We start from the raw sequence: 27,267 nt of genomic DNA, 5'->3' as shown, positions 1-27,267 counted from the left end.
CTGTAACTGACTTCCCTCCCCCTCCCAACATTGGCATTTCTTTAAGGATTAAGCATCTTTCCTTAGGCTGGGAACTGATTGCTGCACTCACCTGTGACCGCCCAGCTCAAGACAATAGACTTGCCTCCTTCTACACCATCCGAGACAGCCAACCCACTAACTGCTGTGTCCATCAAGCGCTGTGCCGACAGGGCAATCTTGTGACTATTGTGGGAAAGACATTTCAATCATATGTGAAACATCTTGTTTGGGGGTATGTAACCACTCTGTGCACCCCACTTCTTCAGTGCCCTTTCTTCCTTCGGGAAGAAAGTCCCCGGGCCATGGTTCCTCATAAAGCTTTGTTTAATTTTCTCTTGCTATTCTGTCTCATGTGAATTTAATTCGTTCTCTGGCCAGACAAAACCACATTTAGGTAGAGGAAAAGTCTTCCTCCCTACAATTGCTTCTCACAGGGACAAAACTTCTGAACCACCACTCTGCATGCTGGCTGTGGGCGTCTCTGGTCTTCTTGGCTTTCCCCGCTGAGGTGGAATCTTATTATTATCGAGGTGGGATGAGGCAATCAGGCCCCGTATTTTCAGCTTGCCCTGCCTACAATGGAGTATCCATTCTCTGGGTATTGGCTGAATGGAGGAAGGTAGCCCTCAGCCTCTCAGTCACACTCACCAGGAATTTAGCCTCTTCAACTTGGAGCTGCAGGAGATGCTAAGAGCTGACAGCCTGCCCCTCCCAGTAAAATATGGTAACCCTTGATTGGGAGCTGAGGGGAAAGGGAGGCTGTCTTTTTGGCCACAGCCTACCAGAAGTAGAGATTCCATCAAACTGAGCTGAGTGGGGGGTGAGGCAGAGGGAAAAAAGAGCTTCGTTGTTCAAATATCAGACTCTTGTTGTTCTTACTGAGTTTTAGTAGATTTTCTTGGATAAATGTTTCTTCATTTGCTGCATGCCCTTGGGACAATTTTCAGACTTTAAATGGCTGAGCTTTTTAAACAGTTTTCAGCAGTTTTGTTTGTTTCACTGGGGAGCGGGCCCACAGAGCTCCTCACTCCACATCCAGAAGTAGAACTCCGTGCTCAGAAATTTCACTTCATCACGCTGTGTTGGTGAAGATCACAGGCTTGGGGGTCTAATGCATCTGGGTTTGATTCCCATCATTGATTCAGTGTGTGACTCTGGAAAGATGCTTCCATTCTCTGAGCATTAGTTTCATCATAGGTACGTGGGGCTGATATGCTAACTCTATTTCAAAGAGTTATCATGGCAATGTAATAAGATAACAGAATAAAGAAACTAATACAGTGCCCGGCGCATCATGATCCCTAATAAATGTCAGCTGCTATTTATCTTATAGGAAGTGAGGAGCCACTGAAGGAGTTTAAACACGGAAGCGTCAGGAGGAGATCTCCATTTTAGGAAGATCACTCTCAGTGCATAGGTCAGCTGAATAGGAAGCTATTGCAGTAACACAGATGAGAAATAGCAAAGGACCAAAACAAAGCATAAAGACTGGGCAGGGGTCACTGAAACAGAAAAGGGAGGTGTGAAGGAGGCAGGGTTAACAGGACTTGGTGTCTAGATAGATGCGGGGAGTGAGAGAGTGAGGGAAGGCGTGTGACACGACTTCTGGGCATTTGCCTTAGATATGGATGAAAATCTAGGCCTCTTTGCATGATTCACATCTTCCTGTTTTACAGCCATGCCCTTCCCAGGCCTTGACCCCTGAAGCGCTGGTACAAGCTTCAAATACAGGTCCTTTATTTCCAGACTCTAGACCGTAGATCTCTTGGGTTGTTGTTGCTTCTTAATGCATTGAAAGTAACTTAACTTCTACCTACTTACTAGATAGGCTAAAATAAAAAAATAACAGCATCAAATGTTGGCGAGGATATGGAGTGACTTGTGGGTATGTAAAATGGTACAATCACTTTGGACACTGGAAACTTCTTAGAAAGTCAAATATACCCTATAACCCAGTAATTCTACTCCTAGATATTAATCCAAGGTAAATAAAATGCCCACAAAAATTTTACACAAGAATGTTCATAGCAGCTTTACTCATAATAGCTCAAACTAGAAACAGAGCAAGTGTCCATTAACAGAAAAATAGATAAACTCTCTGGTGGCGTATTTATACAACAGAATATACTCCTCATCAATGAAAATGAATGACTGATAGACACAACATAGGCTAATCTCTAAAACTTCTTTCATAGAAGGAAAGCCTTCTTCATGAAAGAAGCCTTACACAAAAGAACACATACTGTGTGATTCCATTTATATGACATTCTATAATAGAAAAAGTGAATCCATAGTGATAAAAATCCAATCAGTGGTTCCTTGGCAGGGGTGAGCAGAGAGATTGCTTGGGAAAAGGCACAAGAAAACTTTCTGGTGTGATGGAAATATTCTATAAATTGATAAGGGTGTGAATTACATGCGTGCATCATTTGTCAAAAATGAACTATAGACTTAAGATCTGTGCATTTCACTGTTTATAAATTACATCTCCATAAAAAAATCTTAAAAATTAAGTCAAAATTCATGTGCAATCTTGACACCCACCAACTATTCTGGTGCAGCCCAATGCTAGCCGTGGCCTTAGTGCCACGTTCATTTTCTACTTCTACACTGCTTTTTCTACTCTGCCTCCAAAAAAACCTGGGGACTTAGCCTCAATCCAAATAAAAGCTTACTTTTCTTGATCTTGTCATCTGCCCATTCTTTTTCAAAAGGTAATAGCAAAAGAAAAAGAAAAAGCCACTCTCCATTAAAAGCTAGAAGAGCTGAATTAACAGTAAAAGTCACTAAAGAGTTCACTTTCTGAAATATGATAGCCATTTGGCAACCTTGCAACGTGGAAGCATCCGGGCCCAGAGGGGACAGGTCACCCAGCTTGCAGATACCTCAGTAAATCCTGTCCAGTGCTGGATTCGGCCTACTGAATCACACAGACATTACTCAGCAAAAGTCCTGGAAGACTTTGAAGAACTTTCCAAGGGTCCACAGCTGTGGATTATGCCTTCTGTGATGAATTAGAGCTCTACTTAATTATACATTTTTCAGAAGTGCACTGAAGAGAAATGGCTTGAGATTATTTTTAGCTTATTTTATGGGAATGAAAATTAGACTTCTTTTTGACAACTCTCCAAGCTACTACTTGAGCAAGGAAATTTTGGTATGATTTCTTTTTTCTTGGCTATCCTCGGCAATAATAGATATTAATAATGATGACAGATTAGAAAATGAGGACTCTGTTCTATGAGTTGTGAGATACATTTCACTGCTAAAAGCCATTTGTTCTCCCGTTAATAACCCAGATCCTTGTCCTGAGACCTGCTGATAGTGTCAGATGTTCTCCCTCCTGGGATGGTTCAAAACCACAGTGGTTCACACCGTTGGATCATAACATCAGTTCCTTGGAGCTGTGAATTGGTCTTCAGGCCACAGATACATGGCTTCCAGCAAATCAAAATTTATTAGTGACTTTTAGGATACGCTTTTTGTTTCTCCTCGTTCAAATCATGCTTTTATCACAGGCATGATTTAATTTCAGTCTCTCCAGCTAAAGTGGCAAATCAACATTAGCCAGACAACTCTGGACCACGTTGTGCAACTGTTCCAATTTACCTTCCATATGGGCATCACTTTAAAAACAACCACCACGCTTACCAGCGGTACTCATTTCCAAAAGCTGGTGAACAAACACATTATTTACAAAGTATGTAATCAGGGAACCTGATCCAACTCATTAACTGTATGACATCCCACTCTTTATTTAGACAGTTTACTGGCTATGGACTTTTGTATGGGATCTGTCATTTACACTTCCCGATAATAAAACTTAATTGAAATTTCATTCCTCTACAAGCAAGATGCCAGTTTAACAGATGGTCTGTAATTGTTATGCCCACATATCTTATACTGGATAGTATCACACACAATTTCACACAACTGCTATTCACATAAATGCTGGATTCATTGAAGGCATTTCTTTCATATTAAAAACCTTATTGTTTAATATGACTGTAAAATCTATCATTAAAATTAATCAGTTAAAATTGAAAGAATGATTAAAACAGTCCTACTGAAACTAAAGAATAATTAACAATTAAAACCTGAGCTTCTTGAGGAGAGTGAGAATATTTGTACAGAAATGTCTAGGTTTGTGTGTATGAGGCTGGAATTGATATATGAAGAGGACAGAATATATACCAAATATATCACATTTTAACAAGTGATCTGTCTCTAAATTTTAATTTTTAATTTTTTTTTTTTGCTGAGGAAGATTTGCCTGAGCTAACATCCACGCCAGTCCTCCTCTATTTTTTAGTATGTGGGCTGCCAGCACAGCATGGCTGCTAACAGAACAGTGTAGTAACTGAACCCAGGCCACTGACATGGAGCGTGCTGAACTTAACCGCTAGAGCACTGGGGCTGGCCTTTTAACATTTCTTTGATCATTCCAAAATCCTTTTTTATGTTTTTCTTTAATCTAGACTTTGCGTCCACTGACTTTAGTACTCTATACTCAGAATGCCAAGAATTCACACCGTTAAGATTGGGGTGGGAGGGGGTTTGCAAGAAGGAACACATCAGAGGCACCGACTATATAGAGAGAGGAATTCCAAATCTACTCATATAACCCGTATCATTCTATCCCAAGTGTTATATTCAGTGGAATTTGAATACTTATCATTCAGCTAATTTTAATTGTTAGTATCATATTTCAAGAGCATTTTAAAGGAACTTAGCAATATACTTTAAAATTATGGTATTTTAGTTCAGCTTGAAAAGCTGGCTTGTTTCTCCTTTCTATGGTGGTATCTTCAACCTCTCTTCTCTACCTCCTCCCCCAATAAATTTCAGTTACCTACTGCTCACAGTTTTTCTATCTTTCTCACCCAAAACCTGTTCTCAGGAAAAGATTTAAATAAACTCATTCACCCCAATATTGAAATGACTTATAAGACTCAAAACAATTATTTCTCCAGCTGTATTTAGATTTTAGCCAGAGTCCGTGCCTTTCTGAAACAAGAGTCTCTAATAACGAAATATCAGGCATTGGTGAGGAAGGGAAGTCCTGGAGTCTGAAATTCTACAGCCCTTCGGTGGCCTTCTTTACTTCTTCCTACATCGTACTCTGCCCTCCACATCTCAGGAACAAACCACTTAAACAAGGAAACATGCCATCAGGCTTTTCTCAGAGGGAATGAGGAAGAACAAAATAAATGCAAAAGATGGAAAAAGTGAAAAGAGTCTACAGAAGGAGTGGAAAGTCCACACCTGAATTCTTGGAGAAATGAGACACCAAGGGACCAAGAAAAAGGAGAGGAACATGGAGAAGTTATTTGAAAATGTTTTCCACCTCTCCTAAAAACTTGCTGTATGCCACAAGAGATTCTAGCGATATTCCTGGAGTATGTATCTATTTGTCCAGAAGGGTTGTGAATGAGGTACTCTGATGATTACATTTTCACTTTCTGCTGGGATTCGAGTTGCCATTGATTTCCTGAGAAAGAAGGACATCATTCTTGTCTCAGGCCCCCTTATATCTCCAGCACTTAGCATAAGTCCTGGCCCAGAGTAAGTATTCCATAAAATTGTTAAATACATAAATGAATAAATGAGTGAATGGTTTCACAGTTATCAAAGAATTATAACACAATCAAACTATTTTGAAAGAAATAGTTTCCCTCCAATATTTTAAAAATATATTTCAGAATGTATTTCAGGCTTTTAAAGGGTTTCAATCTCGTTATTAAAGTGATTATTATTGTATATGTATGGTTCAGTGATTTAGGAAACTGAGCTAATATTAATCTGTAAAATTTCCACACATAATGGGCAGTTATTCTGCCAAATCTAAGAGAATTTAACCCCAGGCAGAGCCCACTGTTGGTACCCAGTACCTTCCCTTTTCCAGTTGAATTACAAACTTCAGGGCACAGGGTAAAGGGAAAAGGGCAAAGGGGACTATTCAAGCATAAAACAACCAAGTCAACATGTTTTTTGCATACTTGATACATGCCAGACCCAGTAATAGTATTTATAGATAAACAATGAGCAAGAAAAAGTCCTTGCTATTAAGGGTCTCAAAGTTCAGCAAATCTTGAAACCTCTTAAATTTAGAAGAGAGAAATCACATCTTCCATTTTTCAGCTGTACACATATAAAATGAGAGAGGTAGACTGGATGAAACTCTAAAGTTACTTCCAGCTATGACATAAAAAAATAAATTTGGGGGAATGATGTAAGTAGGAATGGCCAAGTAAGAAGATACAAAAATCTGCTCCTCTATCAAAGCAAGAAGAACACTCGAAAAAAAACATCACATAAACTTTTTGAGAACACTGGATTTTGCCTCTGGTACTGGAAATTAATCAAAGGCTTGCAATAATATGAAGAGTATTCGTTTAAGAAAAATAATTGAATTACTATAAAAACAGTAAGCTTTATGGTGGTTTAACTTGCCCTTTTTCCAGAACCCTCTCCCCAGCCCTGTGCAGCCTTGAAAGTGAACAGATGCTCAATCAAGATATCTGCAAAAACCAGTAGCCCAGCATCCTGGAGGAGAATCAATGAGCTTCTGTGTCAAAAATAAATAGACAATCTAAATAGATCTAGAATAAATAAGGATACTGGGTTAGTAAGACATAACAAACTTCAAAAAGAAAAGCCCAGGTCCAGATGGCTTTACTGGCAAATTCTAACAAACCTTTAGAAAAGAATTAACAGCAATCCTCTACAAATTAGTCCAAAAACCACAAAAGCAAGGAACACTTCCCATGTCATTCTAAGAGGTCAGTATTATCCTGAAAACAAAACCAACAAAAACATCCTAAGGAAACTACAAACCCATATCTCGTATAAATATAGATGCGAAAGTTCTCCACAAAATACAAGCAAACAAAGTCCAACAACGTATAAATGATTATACAAGTGATTATACACTATAACCAAGTATGATTCATCCTTGGAATGCAAGGTTGGTTCAACATATGGAAATCAAGCCTTATGATACACCACATTAATATAATAAGGGCCAACAAATACATGATCATCTCAGTAAACACAGAAAAAGAATTTGACAAGATACAATGTCTTTTCATGATAAAAACACTCAAAAAACTAGGAATAGAAAGGAACTTCTTCAACCTGATGGAGAATATCGATGAAAAACACTGCTAACATGATTCTTAGTGGTAGAACACTGAGTGTTTTCCTCCTAAAATTAGGAAGAAGACAAGGACGTCTACTCTTGCCATTTCTATGCAGTATTACACTGGAGGTTCCATCCAGGACAATTAGGCAAGAAAATGAAAAAAAAAGATAGATTATACAGGAGGAAGTGGAACTAAACTATCTGTACTTGCAGATGGCATGATCATATACAGAGAGTCCTAAGGAATAAAAAAATTCTTAGAACTAATAAATGAGTTCAACAAGAATGCAGAATAAATGATAAATATACAAAAAACCAATTGTATTTCTGTCCACTATCAATGAAAAGTCCAAAAATGACATTAAGGAAACAGTTCCAATAATAATAGCATCAGAAAGAATAAAATGATTTGGGATAAACTTTAGAAATGTAATGTAAGACTTGTAAACTGAAAACTTCAAACCATCACTGAAAGAAACTAAAGAAGAGCAAATAAATGGAAAGTATTGTATGATTTCACTTATACGAAATGTCTAGAATATGCAAAGTAGAAAGAGACAGAAAGCAGATTAGTGGTTACCTAGGACTAGGGAGTGGGGTGATGGAGAGTGACTGCTATTTGGGATTTTACAATATTCCACAATTAGATTGTGTTGATAGTCACACAACTTGGTGACTAGGCTAAAACTTAATTACATACTTCAAAAGTGTGTATTTTATAATATATAAATTATATGTCAATTTTTTCAAAGTCTCTAAAATTAAAAAAAAATGCAGCCAGCCAAATCCGGTATGTAGAAAAGTCTATAAAATACGTGACTAATTTCTTTGACAAATGAATGGCAATTAAAACACAGCAAGGGGGAGAGAAAGCAGTTGTATATTACCCAAATGCAATGGTGGACTTTGATCTTTATTCTAACAAACAAGCTGTTAATCAGGGAAATTTGAACATTGACTGACTATTACACGATATTAAGAAATTGTTGTTAATTTTTCAGGCGTTATAATGGCATTATAGCTATGTTAAAGAAAGTGTTCTTATCACTAGGGTTATGTAGTGGTGTATTTATGGATGAAATGATATGATGTCTGGAATTTGCTTTAAAATTATCCGGCTGAGAGACAGAGAAGGTGGTATTGATAAAATAAGACTGGCCATATAGCAAATATGTTGAAGCTGGGTGGTAGGTATGGACGATAATTATAGCATTCTCCATTTTCACTTATGTTTGAATTTTCCATAATAAAAAGTAAAAAAAGAAAATAATAATAATAAATCTTCCTCTGCAGAACTACATGACAGGAAAGACCTGGCCCACGCTCTCTGGGAGCTTACATTTTAGTATGGGGACACACAGGATAAACAAATACACACAAAAAATAAAAGAATGTTTGCCTTTGGTCATCATTTAGGAGGAAATCTTCAGGATCATAACATAGAATTAATAGGGAGGGCACTTTATATAACATGGCCATGGATGGCCTCTCTGAGGAGGTTCCACTTAAGTTGAGACAGGAAGTATTGAGACGAAGTGTCCATGTGAAGAGGCGGAGGACAAACCTAGGCTGGGGTAAATGCCCTCTGTCTACCCCTGTGTGCCCTACAAATATTACGGGTCTATGTGCGCCGTGACATGCAAACCTTCACTGGTTTTCAAACAAAACAGATGATGCTGGAAAGGGGAGGGGCACAAGATGATATCAGAAAAGGATAGATTGTGTAGAAACTCAAAGGGCCAAATAAAAAGTCTAAATTTTGTTTTAACTGAATTGAAGTCCTCGAAAAGTTTTGGGAAAGAAAACGATTCCTTCTTTCATTTGTGTGTTCATTTAACAAATATTCTTTAGCCTCTGTTATACTTATTTCAATTTTTAACCATTCCCTGAGGCTATGCAGAGAATGGATCATAGAGAGAAAAAATAAAAGCAAACCAACCGACAATCCCCATCAATTATTATAGCCACCATGATTTTAAGACAAAACCACCAAAACCTATAAATACAAAATGAAATTTTTGAAGACAGTTTTCATTCGTCTGTGTTCAGTTGAAAGAACATAAGAGAAAAACCAAATTGAACACATTTCTCATGGCCCAAAAGGAAATCACAATGGAAATTAGAAGATTCTTTGAAATGAACGAGAATGAAAACACAATGTATCAAACTTACAGGATGTAGCTGTAGTAAAACGTACAGGGAAGTTAATAGCAGCAAATGCTTATTTAATTTAATTTATTTTTTTGTTTTTGCTAAAGAAGATTTGCCCTGAGCTAACATCCATGCCAATCTTCCTCTATTTTTTAGTATGTGGGCTGCCAGCACAGCATGGCTGCTAACAGAGCAGTGTAGGTCTGTGCCTGGGAACAGAACCCAGCCACCAAAGTGGAGCACCCTGAACTTAACCAGTAGACCACCGGGGCAGCACAATGCTTATTTTAGAAAAACAGAAAGGTCTACAATCAACCATTTAAGCCTCTACCCTTAAAAATTAGAGAAAGAAGAGAAAATTTAGCCCAAAGCAAACAAAAAGAAGAAAAGAATGATAAGATCAGGAATCAATTAGTGAAAATAGGGAAACAGCAGAGTAAATGAAAAAGCTGCATTTTGAAAATTGATAATCTACCATCATAGCATCTTTTCTTTGTTTCATCTATTCTTTTTCTCCTTTCTTCTCTTTCTGCACACTTTTGAAGCAAAAGCAAAATCTTTTTTTTTTTTTTTCCGGTGGGGAAGATTGGCTCTGAGCTAACATCTGTTGCGAATCTTCTTCCTTTTGCTTGAGGAAGATTGTTGCTGAGCTAACATCTGTGCAAATCTTCCTCTATATTTTTTTTTGTATGTGGGATGCTGCCTCAGCATGGCTTGATGAGCCGTGTGTGGGTCCATGCTCAGGATCTGAGCTCACAAATGCTGGGCCGCTGAAGCAGAGTGTGCAAACTTAACAACTATGCAACCAGGCCAGCTCCACAAAATCATTTTTTATTCCATTTTTCTCTTACTATTTATTCCTCTCTTAAATATTTTCCAGTGGTTGCCCTGGGATTTCCAATATACATCACTAATTAATCACAGTCTACCTTTAAATCATGTGGTACTTTTCACATGTAGTATACATACTTTACAACTATACAGGTCCGATCTCTCTGTTCTATCATTTCTGCTGTCATTGTCAGACACTTTTCTCTTGCATATCCTATAAACACACAACACATTGCCACTACTTTTACTTTAAACAGTCAATAATATTTTAGGGTGATTAAAACTAAAAAGAAATAAATTTTATAATGTCTTCATTTTCATAGTTTCAAGCACTCTTCATTTCTTTGTATAGATCTAAATTTCTGCCTGGTACCATATTTCTTCTGCCTGAAGAAATTCCTTTAATATTTCTTGAAAGGAAGGTATGTTGCTAATGAATTTCGTCAGGTTTTTTTTTTTGTCAGAAAACATCTTTATCTTTTCTTAAACTTTTAAAGATATTTTCTTGTGGATACATATTTCTGTGTTGACATGTTTTCCTTTCAGTACCTTAAAAATATCTTTCCTTTGTCTTTCATCTTGAATAGTTTCCTGTGAAAAGTTTACCATCATTCTTGTCTTTGTTTCTCTGTAGGTATGTATGTATAGATGCTTTTTTTTTTTTTTTTTGGCAGTCTTCAAGATTTTCTCTTTCTTTTTGGTTTGCGGCAATTTGAATATGCCACGTCTAGGTGTGTGTGTTGTGTGTGTGTGTATGTGTTATATTTATGTTGCTTGATTTTCTCAAAGTTTCATGCATTTGGTATTTGATATCCTTCATTCAATTTGGAAAATTCTCAGCCATTATCTCTTCAAACATATCTTCTTCTTTCTTTCTCTTCTCTTCTGAGATTCCACTTATGTATATTTTAGACTATTCAATATTGTCCTACAGCTCTTGGATGTATCATCTTCTTTTTTTTTCAACTCTTTTTTCTCTTTTTGCTGGTATTATTTCTACTGGCCTACCTTCAAAAATACACTGATTATTTCCTTGTCTGTGTCAAGTTTACTGATGAGCCAGTCTTCATCTCTGCTACTCTGTTTTTTATTTCTAAGGTTTTTATTTCATGCTTTCTTATAATTTCCATCACTTTGCTGAAATTCCCCATCTCCTCATGCATTTTTGTCCTCCTTATTAATTACAACATTAAACATTTTTATTTTAAAATTCTGTCTGAGAGTTCCAACATCATGTTTATTTCTAGGTCTGGTTCTTAGAATGTGGCTCTTGACAGTGGTTGTTTTCTTTCCTTTTGTGTATCTTTTAACTTTTTGTTGAAAGGCAGACATCATTTGTACAAGAGTAGACACTGAGGTAAGCAGTATTTATGCCTGGAAGTGGGTATGCCTCTTGTTATGCTAGGTAGGGGTGGGGACAATCCTGTTCAGCTGGATTTGGACTTTGTTGTTACGATTACTGTAATTGCACCATCAACATTACCTTCTAGTGTTATGTATTCCTCTAGTATTACTTTATGTTTAGCATGGAGCTTGGGCTGCTGGAGGGTTTTTCTCAATGTTCCTGTTCCACCCTCACCTTTAGACTCTCCCTGTGTGCCTGAACCTCAGAGAGGGTCTCGCTCCCTGCTCTTGCTCTTTCCTCAGTAGTAGATTGCTGTTACTTGTTAGTTGAGACTTGCTAGGCTGGCCATGGATCAGCATTCTCGGTTTTCCTCAGTCATCTTCAGTCTTAGGCCTCTGACACTGAGTCTCAGTGGTGGAGAATTCCAATGATCATGACCCTCTTCCCTGTGGCAGCCAAACTCCGTCTTGTATTTTTGGCATATTTTATGTGGGAATTTCCTCACCATCCCCAGTGGTAAGAGATTTCTAACGATCTTAGCCTATGATGGTGTCTTCCCTCTCCCCCAAATGTAGAGGGTTTTTGTCCTTTGCTTTCCCCCAGCTGAGATGGGTCTTTGCCACTGTCCCGGGGACCAGGGTCTCTGTTGTCCTTCTGCCAGTGGCTCAAGTCTTTTGTGTCATAGAGGAAATGGGGAAAACGGATCTGGGGAAAGGGTAGCTTTATGCCCTTCCCATAATGGTGGCTGCTCCCCTCTTCCAAGTCTGCGCTACTAAGGGAAGCCTTCTCTGGTCTCCTGCTCTGCCCTGAAGCTTGTGAATACACAACAAGGTCCATAAGTGGGTGGAGACTCCTCTTGTATCTGTGACTCCCAGAGATACTGTGCTAAGTCTATATTCAACCTTTAGCAATTTGTCAAAAAATTTTAGCTGAAATCTCTTTAAATACTTCTACAGCAACTACTCTTTCCTCTCTCACAGGTAAGCCAGGGCTCATGACCTATTTATTGATCCTGCAGGTGCCTATCTTTCCTTAGGTTTCAGACAGTTGTTTGCTCTGTGACTTCAGCTTTCTGAGAGACTCAAGAAAAGTTGTGATTTTGCAGGTTATCTGAGTTTTTCTTATTCTAGTGAGAGAAACTCTCTTTCCAGCTTGCTACATCCTAATTGGAAGCCATATACATTTTTGTAAGCTCCCTCAAATCCTTTTGGAAGGAGGCATGATATAAAATAAATAGATAAACAAAATAAAATAATACTGCTAGCAAAGATACAAATAGTGTATGATGCCTTGATATGTTAAAAAATTCTATGCCTGAAAATAAAGGCCATGTTCTAAAAATATTATTAAATATGCACAATAGTGTAGTAAAAATACAAACTATGAAAGACAGCTAATAAAAATAAGCTTATGAAAGGTAAGGTTAATTTTAACTTTTAATTTAAAATGTATAATGCTACATATTTCTAGAGAATTATTTCCTATCAATATGTGCAAGATGACAATTACCAGTCAGGAATCGCAACCTTAGGCTGAGCAAACTGGCCAAAACTCAGTTCTAGGGCTACAGATTGGGAAAGATAAAAGATTTAACTTCACTATAACTCCTTTCCTCTTCAGATCTCTGGCCTTTGAACCTCAAGGTTAAGTCAAAATTAATTTTCTTTAGGTTACTTAAGATTATTTTTTAATTATTCTGAGCGTGAAAATGGGGCAAAGCGCTAATATATATTGAATGTCTACAACATGCTAGGCTGGTGTTTCTCAAACTTTCGCGTGTATCAGAATCACATGGGAATCTTGGTAAAAACACAAAAAACCTTATTCTAGCTCAATGTATGTGGGCTTCTGTATTCTTTCTAAATTTCTAGGTAATTATGATACACATCAAATTTTGAGAACCATTGTGCGATATGTATGTTATATATATTTTACAGATGGAGAAACTGAAGCTCAGAGTGACTAAGTAGGCAGCCTAAAGTCACAAAGCAAATAGATGGCAGACCCAGTATTAAAACCCAAAAGCATGCACCTCCAAATTTGTGCTCTTTCAGCCCTACCACACAGAGACCCAGCAGTTGTGTTATGTGCATCTTACAGAGGGGTGGTAAAGGGCAATCTCTCCCCACAGAGCCTGTTAAAGCAAGCTAAAACTGCTTTCCAAGACTTACAACAATTATTTTGCTTTGCCTTTTTCAAAATGTAGACACAGCGGATTATAAATTTCTTTCCTAGAGGATCTATTAATTGAAACCCCATTGCATCACCATCCTCCTCTCTATAAGAAAGTTGAAAAATTTTTAGAAACACATAGTTAAGACCCAGAGGGGAAGCTGAGATTGAAAAAGAGCTTGCAAAGGACCGAGTGACTGCCAGCAAGGCTTCACGAAGTAACGCCCTGAGCCAATGAGGTGTGGACATAGGTGGTTTCTGAAAAGCTACCGGGAAGGCAGAGGGATACAGGATCCCTATGAGCATAAACAACTCTTGTCGATTAAGGCCAAGAAAGGAAAAGAAGATATTATTGGCAGCCAGAGGGATAAAGGGAGGTAAGACGCCCTTTTAGTGTTTGTCAGGAGAGAAATGAATAGCAGAACGGATCATTCGACACATATGAAGAGATGAAGGGCGAATTAGATCAACAGGCTTATTAAGAAGCTAAGACAGCAAAATGGTTTTCTATGTCCACCAGTGGGAAGAGCGACAGAAAACTGAAACAATTTATAAGCATATTTATCCAAGCGACTTGGACTACAAGGAATTGAAAACATTGTAAGAAGAGATTGTCACTGAGAAAAACTCTGGAATAAGAAAAGCTTGGTGTGATTAATGTTTGATCCTCAAGTTTAGTTCAACTTTGTCCTAGATTAGAAGGCTAGCAATATATTTTCTGCCAAAAATAAAAATAGTTTTTTCTTTTGAGATTTCGTCAATATGCTGGCATTATTCTGAGTTGTCGAAACAATCCATTGCATATTTAACTGATCCCCGCCTAGAGTCCCTCATAAGATTCCTAAAACTGCTCTGAGTTCTGTGTTTTGAGTACAACAAAGGCCCTGGCAGATTTCAGTGGACAATTTTCAGTTTGGCTGAGGTAGCAGTACTGTTACTCCAATATGACCGATGCAGCATCTCCATGGTCTCACCAGTTTGTCGGCTGCTGGGAATTGCCCACTTTAAGAAAAGTTGTACTTCACTGTGTTCTTCAAGAATGTTTCCTGCTCAGTGTGTCTCATTTGATTATAGTTAATTGGTTATTTATCTCCAGATCAGTGCTTTTCAAACTGCAGGCTGTAACCCATTAGCATTAGCCAGTCATGAAATCAACTTCGTGTATCCTAGCCAACATGAAATTGAATACAAAAATAATTTCAAGCCCCATCATACTTAATATTATTTTGTATATTGTTTTGTGACAAACGTGTATGTGAGTATGTGTACATGTATGCCGAGTCACAACATAACTCGTATTTCTTACTTGGACACGATGTTTGAAAGCCTGTACTCTGAGCAGTGCTCTAAGAGGCTTCTCGATGCTTGCCCTAACTCTAGCTTCTCTCTCTTCTAATTTGTCCTGCACTCTACTGTAAAACTAGTCTTCTTTACAACCATGCGTTGACTATGTTGTTCTTTTTAAATATATATTATTATTTTTTTATTGCAATAACATTGGATTAAAACATTGTATAACTTTCAGTTGTACATCATAATATATTTCAAATTCTGGGTAGATTATATCATGTCCACCAGCCAAAGACTAATTACAATCCACCATCACCCACGGTGGCTAATCACCCCTTTCTCCCTCCTCCCTCCCATCTTCCCCTCTGGTAACCACCAATTCACTCTCTGTCTCTACATGTTTGTTCTTTTTATCTTCTGCTTATGAGTGAGATCATATGGTATTTGACTTTCTCCCTCTGACTTATTTCACTCAGCACAATGCCCTCAAGGTCAATCCATGTTGTCACAAATGGCAGGATTTCATCATTTCTTATGGCTGAGCAGTATTCCATTGTGTATATATACCACATCTTTATCCATTCGTCCCTTGATGGACACCTAGTTTGCTTCCAAGTCTTGGCTATTGTGAATAATGCCCCAATGAACGTAGGGGTGCATGTATCTTTATGCATCTGTGTTTTCAGATTCTTTGGATAAATACCCAGCAGCAGAATAGCTGGATAATATGGTGGATGTATTCTTAATTTTCTGAGGATACTCCATACTGTTCTCCATAGTGGCTGCACCAGTTTGAACTCCCACCAGCAGTGTGCTAGGGTTCCCTTCTCTTTACATCCTCTGCAACACTTGTTTCCTGTCTTGTTAATTATAGCCATTCCGACTGGAGTGAGATGATATCTCACTGTAGTTTTGATTTGCATTTCCCTGATGTTGAATATCTTTTCATGTACCTGTTGGCCATCTGTGTATCTTCTTTGGAGAAATCTCTGTTCAGATCTTTTGCCTATTTTTTAATTGAGTTGTTGGGATTTTTGCTGTTGGGATGTATGAGTTCTTTATATGTTTTTTATATTAACCCCTTGTTTGATATATGGCTTGCAAATATCTTCTCCCAATTGTTAGATTGTCTTTTCGTTTTGTTGATGGTTTCCTTTGCTGTGCAGAAGCTTTATAGTTTGATGTAGTCTTATTTGTTTGTTTTTTCTATTGTTTCCCTTGCCTGGTCAGACATAGTATTTGGAAAAATGCTGCTAAGACTGACATCAAAGAGTGTACTGCCTATGTTTTCTTCTAGAAGTTTCACGGTTTCAGGTCTTACATTCAAGTTTTTCATCCATTTTGAGTTGATTTTTGTGCATGGTATAAGGGAATGGTCTACTTTCATTCTCTTGCGTGTGGCTGTCCAGTTTTCCCAACACCGTTTATTGAAGAGACTCTCCTTTCTCCATCATATGCTCTTGGCTCCCTTGTCGAAAATTAGCTGTCCATAGATGTGTGGTTTTATTTCTGGGATCTCAGTTCTGTTCCATTGATCTGTGTGTCTGTTTTTGTGCCAGTACCATGCTGTTTTTGTTACTATAGCTTTGTAGTATATTGTGAAATCAGGGAGCGTGATGCCTCCAGCTTTGTTCTTTTTCCTTGGGGTTCCTTTGGCTCTTCGGGGTCTTTTTTTGTCCCATATAAATTTTAGGATTCTTTGTTCTAGTTCTGTGAAAAATGTTGTTGGAACTTTGATAGGGATTACACTGAATCTATAGATTGCTTTAGGAAGTATGGACATTTTAACGATGTTAATTCTTTCAATCCAAGAGCATGGAATATCTTTCCATTTCTTTGTGTCTTCTTCAATTTCTTTCAACGTTTTGTAGTTTTCAGTGTACAGATCTTTCACCTCCTTGATTAAGTGCATCGCTAGGTATTTTGTTCTTTTTGTTGCAATTGTAAATGTGATATTATTCCTTTTTTTTTTTTTTTTTGAGAAGATTAGCCCTGAGCCAAATGCCACCAATCCTCCTCTTTTTGCTGAGGAACACTGGCCCTGAGCTAACATCCATAACTATCTTCCTCAACTTTATATGTGGAAAGCCTACCACAGCATGACTTTGCCAAGTGGTACCATGTCTGCACCCAGGATCCGAACCAGCGAACCCTGGGCCACCAAAGCGGAACGTGCGAACTTATCTGCTGTGCCACCAGGCCAGCCCCCAATGGGATTTTATTATTAATTTCTCTTTCTGCTACTTCATTGTTGCTGTATAGACCGCAACTGGTTTTTGTGTGTTGATTTTGTATCCTGCGACTTGACTATATTCATTTATTATTTCCAAAAGATTTTTAGTGGTTTCTGTAGGGTTTTCTATATATAAAATCATGTCATCTGCAAATAGTGACAGTTTCACTTCTTCTTTTCCAATTTGGATTCCTTTTATTTCTTTGTCCTGCCTGATTGCTCTGGCTAGGATTTCCAAAACTATGTTAAATAAGAGTGATGAAAGTGGGCATCCTTGTCTGGTTCCTGTTCTTAGAGGGAAAGATTTCAGTTTTTCTCCATTGAAAATGATATTAGCTATGGGTTTGTCATATGTGGCCTTTATTATGTTGAGGTATTTTCCTTCTATACCCATTTTATTTAGAGTTTCTATCATAAATGGATGCTATATCTTGTCAAATGTTTTCTCTGCATCTATTGAGATGATCATGTGATTTTTATTATTGATTTTGTTAATGTGGTGTATTGCACTGATTGATTTGCAAATGTTGAACCATCCCTGCATCTCTGGAATAAAAGCCACTTGATCATGATGTATGATATTTTTAATGTATTGTTGTATTCCAATTGCTAGTATTTGATTGAAGATTTTTGCAGCGATGTTCATCAGGAATATTGGCCTGTAATTTTCTTTTTTTGTGTTCTCCTTGTCTGGTTTTGGTATTGGAGTAATGTAGGCTTAGTAGAATGAGTTGGGAAGGCTCCCTTCTTCTTCAGTTTTTTGGAAGAGTTGGAGAAGGATAGGTATTAAGTCTTCTTTGAATGTTTGGTAGAATTCACCAGGGAAGCCATCTGGTCCTGGGCTTTTATTTTGGGGGAGGTTTTCGATCACTGTTTGAATTCTCCTTACTGGTGATTGGTCTATTCAAATTCTCTATTTCTTCTTGATTCAGTTTTGGAAGGTTGTTTAATTCTAAGAATTTATCCATTTCTTCTAGATTATCCAATTTGTTGGCATATAGCTTTTCATAATATTCTCTTATAATCTTTTGTATTTCTGAGGTGTCCATTGTAATTTCTCCTTTTTCATTGCTTATTTTATTTATTTGAGACTTCCCTCTTTTTTTCTTGGTGAGTCTAGCTAAAGGATTGTTAATTTTGTTTATCTTTTCAAAGAACAAGCTCTTGGTTTCATTAATTTTTTCTATTGGTTTTTTAGTTGCTGTTTCATTTATTTCTGCTCTGATTTTTATTATTTTCTTCCTTCTACTGATTTTAGGCTTTATCTGTTCTTCTTTTTCTAGTTCCATTAGGTGCAGTCGTGGATTGGTTATTCAGGATTTTTCTTGTTTGTTGATGTGGGCCTTAATTGCTGCAAACTTCCCTCTTAGAACATTTTTGCTGTATCTCATAGATTTTGGCATGTCATATTTTCATTTTCATTTGTCTCCAGGTATTTTTTTATTTCTCCTTCGATTTCTTCATGGACCCAATCGTTGTTCAGTATCATTGTTTTTAATCTCTACATTTTTGTGCCTTTCCTGATTTTATTCCTGTAGTTGGTGTCTAGTTTCATACCATTGTGGTCCAAAAAGATGCTTGGTATTGTTTTGATCTTCTTAAATTCGTTGAGACTCGTTTTGTGACCTGATCTGTCATCTTCCCTGGAGAGTGTTCCATGTGCATTTGAAAAGAATGTGTATTCTGCTGTTTGGGGATGGAATGTTCTATATATATCTATTAAGTCTATCTGGTCTAATGTGTCATTTAAAGCCAATGTTTCCTTATTGATCTTCTGTTTGGATGATCTATCCATTGGTGTAAGTGGGGTGTTAAAGTCGCCTACTATTATTGTTTTGCTGTCTATTTATTCTTTCATGTCTGTTAATAATTGCTTTATATATTTAGGTGCTCCTATGTTGGGTGCATAGATATTTGCAAGTGTTATAGCCTCTTGTTGGATTGTTCCCCTTATCATTATGTAGTGCCCTTCTTTGTCTCTTGTTACAATTTTTGTTTTAAAGTCTGTTTTGTCTGATATAAGTATTGCTACACCCACTTTCTATTCTTTGCCTTTTGCATGGAGTAGCTTTCTCTATCCTTTCACTTTCAGTTTGTGAATGTCTTTAGGTCTGACATGTGTCTCTTGTATGCAGCATATATACGGGCCTTGTTTTCTTATTCAATAGACCACCCTATGCCTTTTGATTGGAGCATTTAGTCTATTGACATTTAAAGTAGCTATTGATAAATATGTATTTATTGCTATTTTGTTAATTTTTTTTCTGGGTGTTTTAGTAGTTCTTCTCTGTTCCTTTCTTCTTCTCTTACTCTCTTCCCATGTGGTTTGATGGCTTTCCTTGGTAATATGTTTGATTTCTTTCCTCTTACTTATTTGTTTATTTATTATAGTTTTCTGGTTTGTGATTAACATGAGGTTCCTATACAACATTCTAAAAATATAGCAATCTATATTGAGTTCTTTAGCTTGACCTCTTTCTAAAAGCTCTACTCTTTTACTCACCTCCTCCCACATTTTATATTTTTGAAATAATATCTCATCTCTTATTTTGTGTGTGTCTATCCATTATCCTCTTATCATTGAAATAGGTAATTATAGTACTTTTGTCTTTTAACCTTCATATTATCTTCAGAGGTGGTTGATCTGCTACCTTTACTGTATTTTTGCCTTTATCAGTGACTTTATTGGCTGTTTTCTTTTTTAAAATAATTTTCTCATCCCTATTTGTAGTCTTTTCTTTCCCACTTAAATAAATCTCTTCAGCATTTCTTGTAGAACTGGCTTCTTGGTGATAAGCTCCTTTAATTTTTGCTTGTTTAGGAAGCTCTATATCTCTCTTTCCTTTCTGAATGATAATCTTGCTAGATAGAGTATTCTTGGCTGTAGGTTTTTTCCTCCCCACTTTAAATATGTCATGCCACTCCCTTCTAGCGTGAAGGGTTTTGGCTGAGCAGTCCACCAATAGTCTTATCGGCTTTCCTTTGTATGTCACTTGTTGCCTTTCTCTTGCTGCTTTTAGGATTCTCTCCTTATCTTTAATTTTGGACATTTTAATTATAATGTGTTGGTATGGGCCTCTTTAGGTTTATCTTGTTTGGTGCTCTCTGTGTTTCTTGTACTTGCATGCCTGTTTCCTTCCTTAGGTTAGGAAAGTTTTCAGCTATTATTTCTTCAGACAAGTTCTCTACCCCTTTGTCTCTCTCTTCTCCTTCTGTGACACCTATAATATGAATGTTAGTGCACTTGATATTGTCCCAGAGTTCCCTTAGACTGTTCTCATTCTGTTTAATTCTTTTTTCTTTTATCAGTTCTGCTTGGGTGATTTCCTCTAGTCTTTTGTCCAGCTCACTGATCCGTTCTTCTGTATCATCTGCTCTGCTATTGAGTCCCTCTAGTGAATTTTTCATTTCCAGTATTACATTCTTCATTTCTGTTTGGTTCTTTTTTATATTTTCCAATTATTTGTTGATGTTCTCACTGTATTCATCCAGTCTTCTCCCCATATCAGTGAACAACCTTATGAGTTTTTGTTTGAACCCTTTGTCAGTTAGATTGCTTATTTCTGTTTCATTTACTTCTTTGGAGTTTTGCCTTGTTCCTTTGCTTGGAATGTATTCCTTTGCCTCCTCATTATGCTTCTTTTTCTGTGCTTATACCTATGTATTAGGTGAGTCAGATATGTCTCCTGATCCTGGAGAAGTGGCCTTATGTAAGAGATGCCTTTTGAGGCCTGGCAGTGTGCTTCCCTCTCGTCACCAGTCCAAATGATCCAGGAGTGACCTCTGTGTGGGCTACTTGTGTCCTGCTGTGGCAGGGGTGCTCTTACTGCAGGTAATCAGGGAGTCTAGGCTTTCCTTCCCTAGCTGGCTGTTTATAAATCAAGTTGGGGGAGCCCCAGCACCATTGGCTACAATGTCTAATAGCACATTCCTGTTGCAGTTTTCCTGTTAATTGAGTAGGCACCCAGTGTAGTTGGTTGCTATGCTCAGGGGTTTACAGTTGCTGTAGGCCTCAGGCCTGAAAGGCTGTTGTCAGCTCTCTTAGGATTGCAGCTGAGTGGGGCTGGCCCTAGGCATGGGAGTACCCAATTGTTTCAGGCTTTGGAAGGTGGGGCTGATCCCCTTTGTGGCTGTTCATGAAGCACAGGTTTTCTGTCTCTGATAAGCCCCACCCCCACAGGTCCACACACACCATCAACACAGTCCTGACCTGTGCACACTTCCCAACCCTCTGGAATGTATCCAGTCACCCCACTGCAGAGACCCCCACCTCTCCACCCATGCCCCCCACAGTTCACCCAGTCCTCACACAGACCTTTCCCAACAGAGGTGGACACACTCACCTGCCTGTAGAGGATCAAGCCAGCCAGTCTATTCAGGCTGACAAGTAGCTGAGGACTTACTGTTGGTTGGGCCCAGTCCCTAGGGTGTGCTGCCTGCCCTGGCTGAGCTGGATTAAATATGTGCTCTAGTGGGTTTGGCAGACCCCTGGGCTAACAGGCCAGCAGGAGAACTTCAACGGCGTCTGCAAGCGTCTTTGTCAGCACACTTGTACTAGGTTACAACAATGGCCACCACCAATGTCTCAGTCTCTGGAGAGGTCTCACCCTTCACTGAGATGCACCCAGAGCCTACCAGGTGAGTCCCTTTTCACCAAAGGACTGCAAAGCTTTCTTTCTGCTAATTTTAGGTTGCTGTCTAAGATGCCTGAATTTGTGTGTGGGCCCTTTAAGAGATGGTTTTTTTCAGCTTTCATCTGATAGCTTTTCTGGGGGTATTCCCTGTTGTAGTTAATAGCCAGTGAAGCCAGATAGTAGGACACTCAGCTCAGTTGTGCTGAGTCTGAAGGATGCTTATAGCAGTAACACATCCCCACTCAGGTCCTCACTCCTCCAGGGAGGGCTGCATACCTTAGAGTGGCTCCTGCCTGGCCAGTTATGAAGCTCCATGGCTCACAAAGGTCGCTTTTTTTTTTTCTCCAGAAGTAATTTCTGCCTCTTCCACCCGAGTCAAGACTGTCCCTTGTTGTGGGGGTTCTTTTTATCCAGTTTTCAGTTATCTCTACAGGGAAATTTTTCCAAGCATAGTTGTAATCTGGTTGTGTTTGTGGGAGGAGGTGAGTTCAGAGTCCACCTATCCCATCAACTTGACAAAATCTCCTGACTACATAACTCTTATCCATTCATTCTTCCTTTCTTCAACAAATATTGGGCAAATATTCATTATCTATCAGATACTGGATTAACAGAAACAAGTAACACCTTGTCCAATCCCCAACCCCCCTGCCTTCCACAAGGAAATAGACTGTAAGTGCTTGCATGCATTCTATGGTGCAGGGCTAATGCCCAGTTCAGGGGCCTGCACTTGCCCCCTATTACCCATGGTATCAAGATTAAACTCTTCTAATCTATCAAGCTCCTCTGTGATCTAGATTTACTCTTTCCATCCAAACTTCTTTTCCATTGTCAACATTTGGTTCTAGCTGGTCTTTTCTACAAACCTGAAAATAACTGTCTGTGTACCATGTTAATTAACACTCTGTGTTCCCCCTCCCATTATTCACACTATCTTTGCTTCTCTCCTCCTGAGTAATCCTCTTCAGGACTCCTGTATCTCAGCCTACCTTCCTCCTTCAGAGCACAGAGCCGCTCTACGGGCCACAGCTGGTCATCATCCCAATTCCCTGCCCCCTTCTTGCTCCAGCTATCAAAGCAGAATTCTTCTCTGCAAAGTACTTTCTAGTCCATTGTCACTTTATTTAGAATGTCTCCAGGGATTGTGTTTCCATCACTTTACTTGAAAGCCTATTTCACAGTCTAGTAGGTCTCACTGTCTAGAGAATTTTTCTTATCTTCCTCTAAAAATGTTCTCTTCTTAATTTTAATCTATTATTCCTTGTTCTACCACTGATCACACTATAAATAATACTTTAAATTGGGGAAAATACAATATCTTTTCCTCACGTAAGACTGTGTCTGTAAATTAATCCTCAGCCACCACTTAATCTCACTGTTCATTACTGAATTCTAGCAGTTAATCATCATACAGATTACTGGAAACAGGGCTACTCACAGTAAAAGCAGCTGCAGTCTAACGTGAGAACTGTGATCTTTCTGTGCTAGAAAAATCCAGGAATGAAAATGTACTATCCAATCTTTGATGACCTGGCCTTATCTGATTTCCTTCTGGCTTTATCATAAAAGTAAATAAAAGTATTTAAGTAAAACATTTAGAAATTTTGTTATGACATTTTTTCTTTGTATGTCATCATCTACCTGCTTCATTTGTTCATTTGACAGCGTTTCTTGAGTTTATTGAGTTTATACCTGGTCCCAAGCCTTTATTAAGTACGGGGGATCAAAGGTGAGTCAGACACTCAAGCTGCTCACTGTCTATTTGGGCACACAGATCGGCCTCACCATCAGATCATTACAGCACAGTATTATACAACTTTAAATGCAATAGGAAGAGTAGTTGCTATGGTGGGAAAAATCATCTCTGGTTATGAGAAGACAATTTCCTTAGAAAAGCTGACATTTACACTGGGTCTTGAAGGGATGAGTAGAAACTTCTTAGATAGAAAGGGGAGAAAGAATATTCCAGACAAAGGAGCACAGCATATGCAAACGTGCAGAGGCCTGAAAGATGCTCCATGCCCAGGGAACAGTGAAAAAAGACGGGAAGGCTGGAACATGTGGTACACAACTGGGAATGTTTGGAAATGACCTTGAATATCTGTGAAAGATTTTATGCATGCTAAGGAGTTTAGCACTCATCCTGAAGTCAGCTGAAAATCAGTGGAGATTTTTTAATGGGGATGGAGGGGAGCTGGTCCAGGTTTATTTTAGGTAAGCGGATTGCGAAAGCAGTACAGAGAGCAGACTGGAGACAGCATTATACAAGTACAGTCAAGTGGGAGACTGCTGCAATACTGCAGGCTAGATACTACTTTATAAAGACAAAACACCTCACAATCTGTCCTTCAGGGAAAAAAAGGTTATTTTTTAAAAAGAGAGAGAAGGTGACTGCTTTTTTACAAAAGACATTTGTTACATGGAAAGAACATCTTGAAATGGATGCATTGCATTGCTGTGTAATTTTGTTGCCAAAAATGTGTGTGTCACCTATAACAATTCTCTTTGGATATAGAATTTTCTCATATATTTAAGGATCTTCCATTTGAGTAGTCTCAATGGGTTTTAAATGTATTTTTGTTTGTGTGTATATGTGTGCTCACTACACTATGTTGGATAAGAAATATACACTTACAAAAACATATATAAGTCTCTGTGTGTATGTATATACATAAAAATATATATTTATATATAAATATATATTATTATATATTATATTATTATATTATATATCAATTACATATAAATATATATATATTTCAGATAAGTCCACAGAATAACTGATTCATATCAGACGACACAGATTAAATTATAAAACAAATACTGTACCTAAACTGGTAGGTAGGATAAAAACAATTTTTAAAAAAGCGTAATATTATAAATGTAGCCAACAACGCATCATCTCCATTTGGATGTATCTGTATTTGTGCAGTAACTTATTCATCTATGACAGGGATTAAGATCCATTATTAAAGTAAAAACTTAACTGCTCAATTAGAATGCAGAAAATCATGTATGTTTTGCCCATGATAACAATAAGAAAAACCCATAAAAATATTTCTCTATTGGGTGGACAAAGAGTACTAGACACAGGTAATCCTGGATGAAAGGAATTCTACAAAAAAACAAGCCTTCATAGCTGAACAAAGAGCTGGAGCAGCATCTTTACCTGAGGCAGATATAGAAGCAGGCCTGCCAAAGATAAACAGGTTTATGAGAAATCATGTGAGCCTTAGATGGCAGTGCAGGCTAGCAGGACATTTGGGGATCTGGAAGAGCCCTAAATGTAGAAACAAATCTACTCAGTCTAAAAATTCTTCCATTCAACTCAAAATTATGCCAAGAAATATCAATGAAGTGCACATTCTCACGTTGTGGCAATATGAGTTTCAATCAGCCTTAGTGAAGAGTTCTTGGAAAATTAGAGCACTGAATGGAGACCCAGAGGATTGTATCTTAGTAATAAAACAAATCTACTCCTGGAATAAAGGCTACACTGGAATTACAACAGCAAAGCATGAAAAACAAGCCTTGAAAAGGTCAAGCTAACTGACACTCAAGCAACTAAACTTGCTGCCAAAACAAAGTTCCATACTTTTTAAAAGCAAAGCAACAGCCCTCATCAAATTAACACTAATAATGTCCTGTGTCCTATCAAAAATTGCTAGACATGCCAATCAGCAAGAAAATGTAACTCAAAACTGGAAGAAAAATTAGCCAATAGAAACAATCAAAGAAATGCCATAGATGATAAAACTAGCATTCATATTCACATTATAAGTATATGCAACAATTTAAAGGAAATAAAACCTAACAGAGAAAGAGATGACAGATCTAAAAAAACCTAAATGGACAATTTAGACATGAAAAATACAATATCTGAAATTAAAAATAAATCATTGGGTAGACTTAACAAGAAATTAGATATTTCAGAAGAAAAGATTAATGAATGGGAAGACATAACAATGGAGACTATCCAAATTGCACTGCAAAGAGTAAAAACATGGAAAAAATAGTAACAGGTCTTCATTACTTGTGAGACAATATCAAATAGTGCAACATACATGTAATTAGAGTTGAAGAAGGAGAAAAAGAGATGGCAGACAAAACATTTAAGGAATAATGGCTGAAATTTCCCCCAGTTTTTGGAAACTGTGAAACCACATCAAAATCAAATTGGTGAAAAATTAGTGGTAAAGAGAAAAATCATAAAAGCAGCCAGGGAAAAATGTGGCACATTACATACAGGGGCACAAAGCTAAGGATAACTTCTGCATTCTTGTATAAGCACAGCAAACCAGAAGACAACTGAATGGCTTCATTAGATTGCTGAAAGAAAAGTGTTAAAGCAGAATTCTATATCCAGCAAAAATATACTTGTAAATTTAAGAAGTATTTTGTAAAAATAGATATTTTAAGGTAAAACAGAAGTGGAGAGAGCTGATCTCCAGCAAACCTACACTGAAAGAAAGAAAGAAAGAAAGAAAGAAAGAAAGAAAGAAAGAAAGAAAGAAAGAAAGAAAGAAAGAAAGAAGAAAGAAGTTTCTCAGGCAGAAGAAAACTGATATCATATGAAATTGAGGGTCTGCACAAAGGAATGAAGATCACTGAAAAGGAGAAATATGTAAATAAACATGGAAGACTTTTTTTTCGTATTTTAAATATCTTTAAAAGATAGGTGACTGATTAAAGCCAAAGTAAAATATTGTGGAGATTATAAAATATATAGAAGCAAAATGTATGACAAAAGGGGCAGGAAGAAAAGAAATAGAAGTACACTGGTTGTGATCTTCTTTCATCATACATAAAGTGGTGTAATAGCATTTGAAAGTAGACTGTGATAAGTTAAGGAGACATGCTACAAAAACAGTAGTTTTAAGGAGAATAAAAGAAAGGGCAAGTCATAGAGGCAATAAATGGAACTCTGAGAAATATTCAATGAGTCCAAAAGGAAGATTGGAAAACAGGAAAAGAAAGCAACATAGAATAGATATGAAAATAGAAAACGTAAGATTTAGTGAAGCATATTGATAATTATATTAAATATAGATGATCTAACATGCCAATTAAAAAGCAGGAATATCAGACTGGACCAAAAAGCAGTATATAATTATATACTGTATAAAATAAATGCATTTAAATATAAATGCATAAGATACTTTAAATGTAAAAAGATGGAAAAACTAGACCATATAAACTATAATCAGAGGACAGATAATGTGGCTATGTAAATGCCAGGAAAAGTAGACCTCAGAACAAGAAATATTTCTAAAGATAAAAAGGGATATTTCATGAAGATAAAAGTGTCAATTAATCAAGAAGACATAACAATCCTAAATGCATATGTGCATAAAAAGAAAGCTTCAAAATACATGAAGCAAAAACAGACAGAACTGAAAAGAGAAATAGAAAACTTCAGAATTAACAGTTGCAAATTTCAACATTT

The sequence above is a fragment of the Equus quagga genome, chromosome 2 (genome assembly GCF_021613505.1).
Source record: "Equus quagga isolate Etosha38 chromosome 2, UCLA_HA_Equagga_1.0, whole genome shotgun sequence".
Classification (NCBI taxonomy): Eukaryota; Metazoa; Chordata; class Mammalia; order Perissodactyla; family Equidae; genus Equus; species Equus quagga.
Note: the sequence above shows the minus strand (reverse complement) of the source record.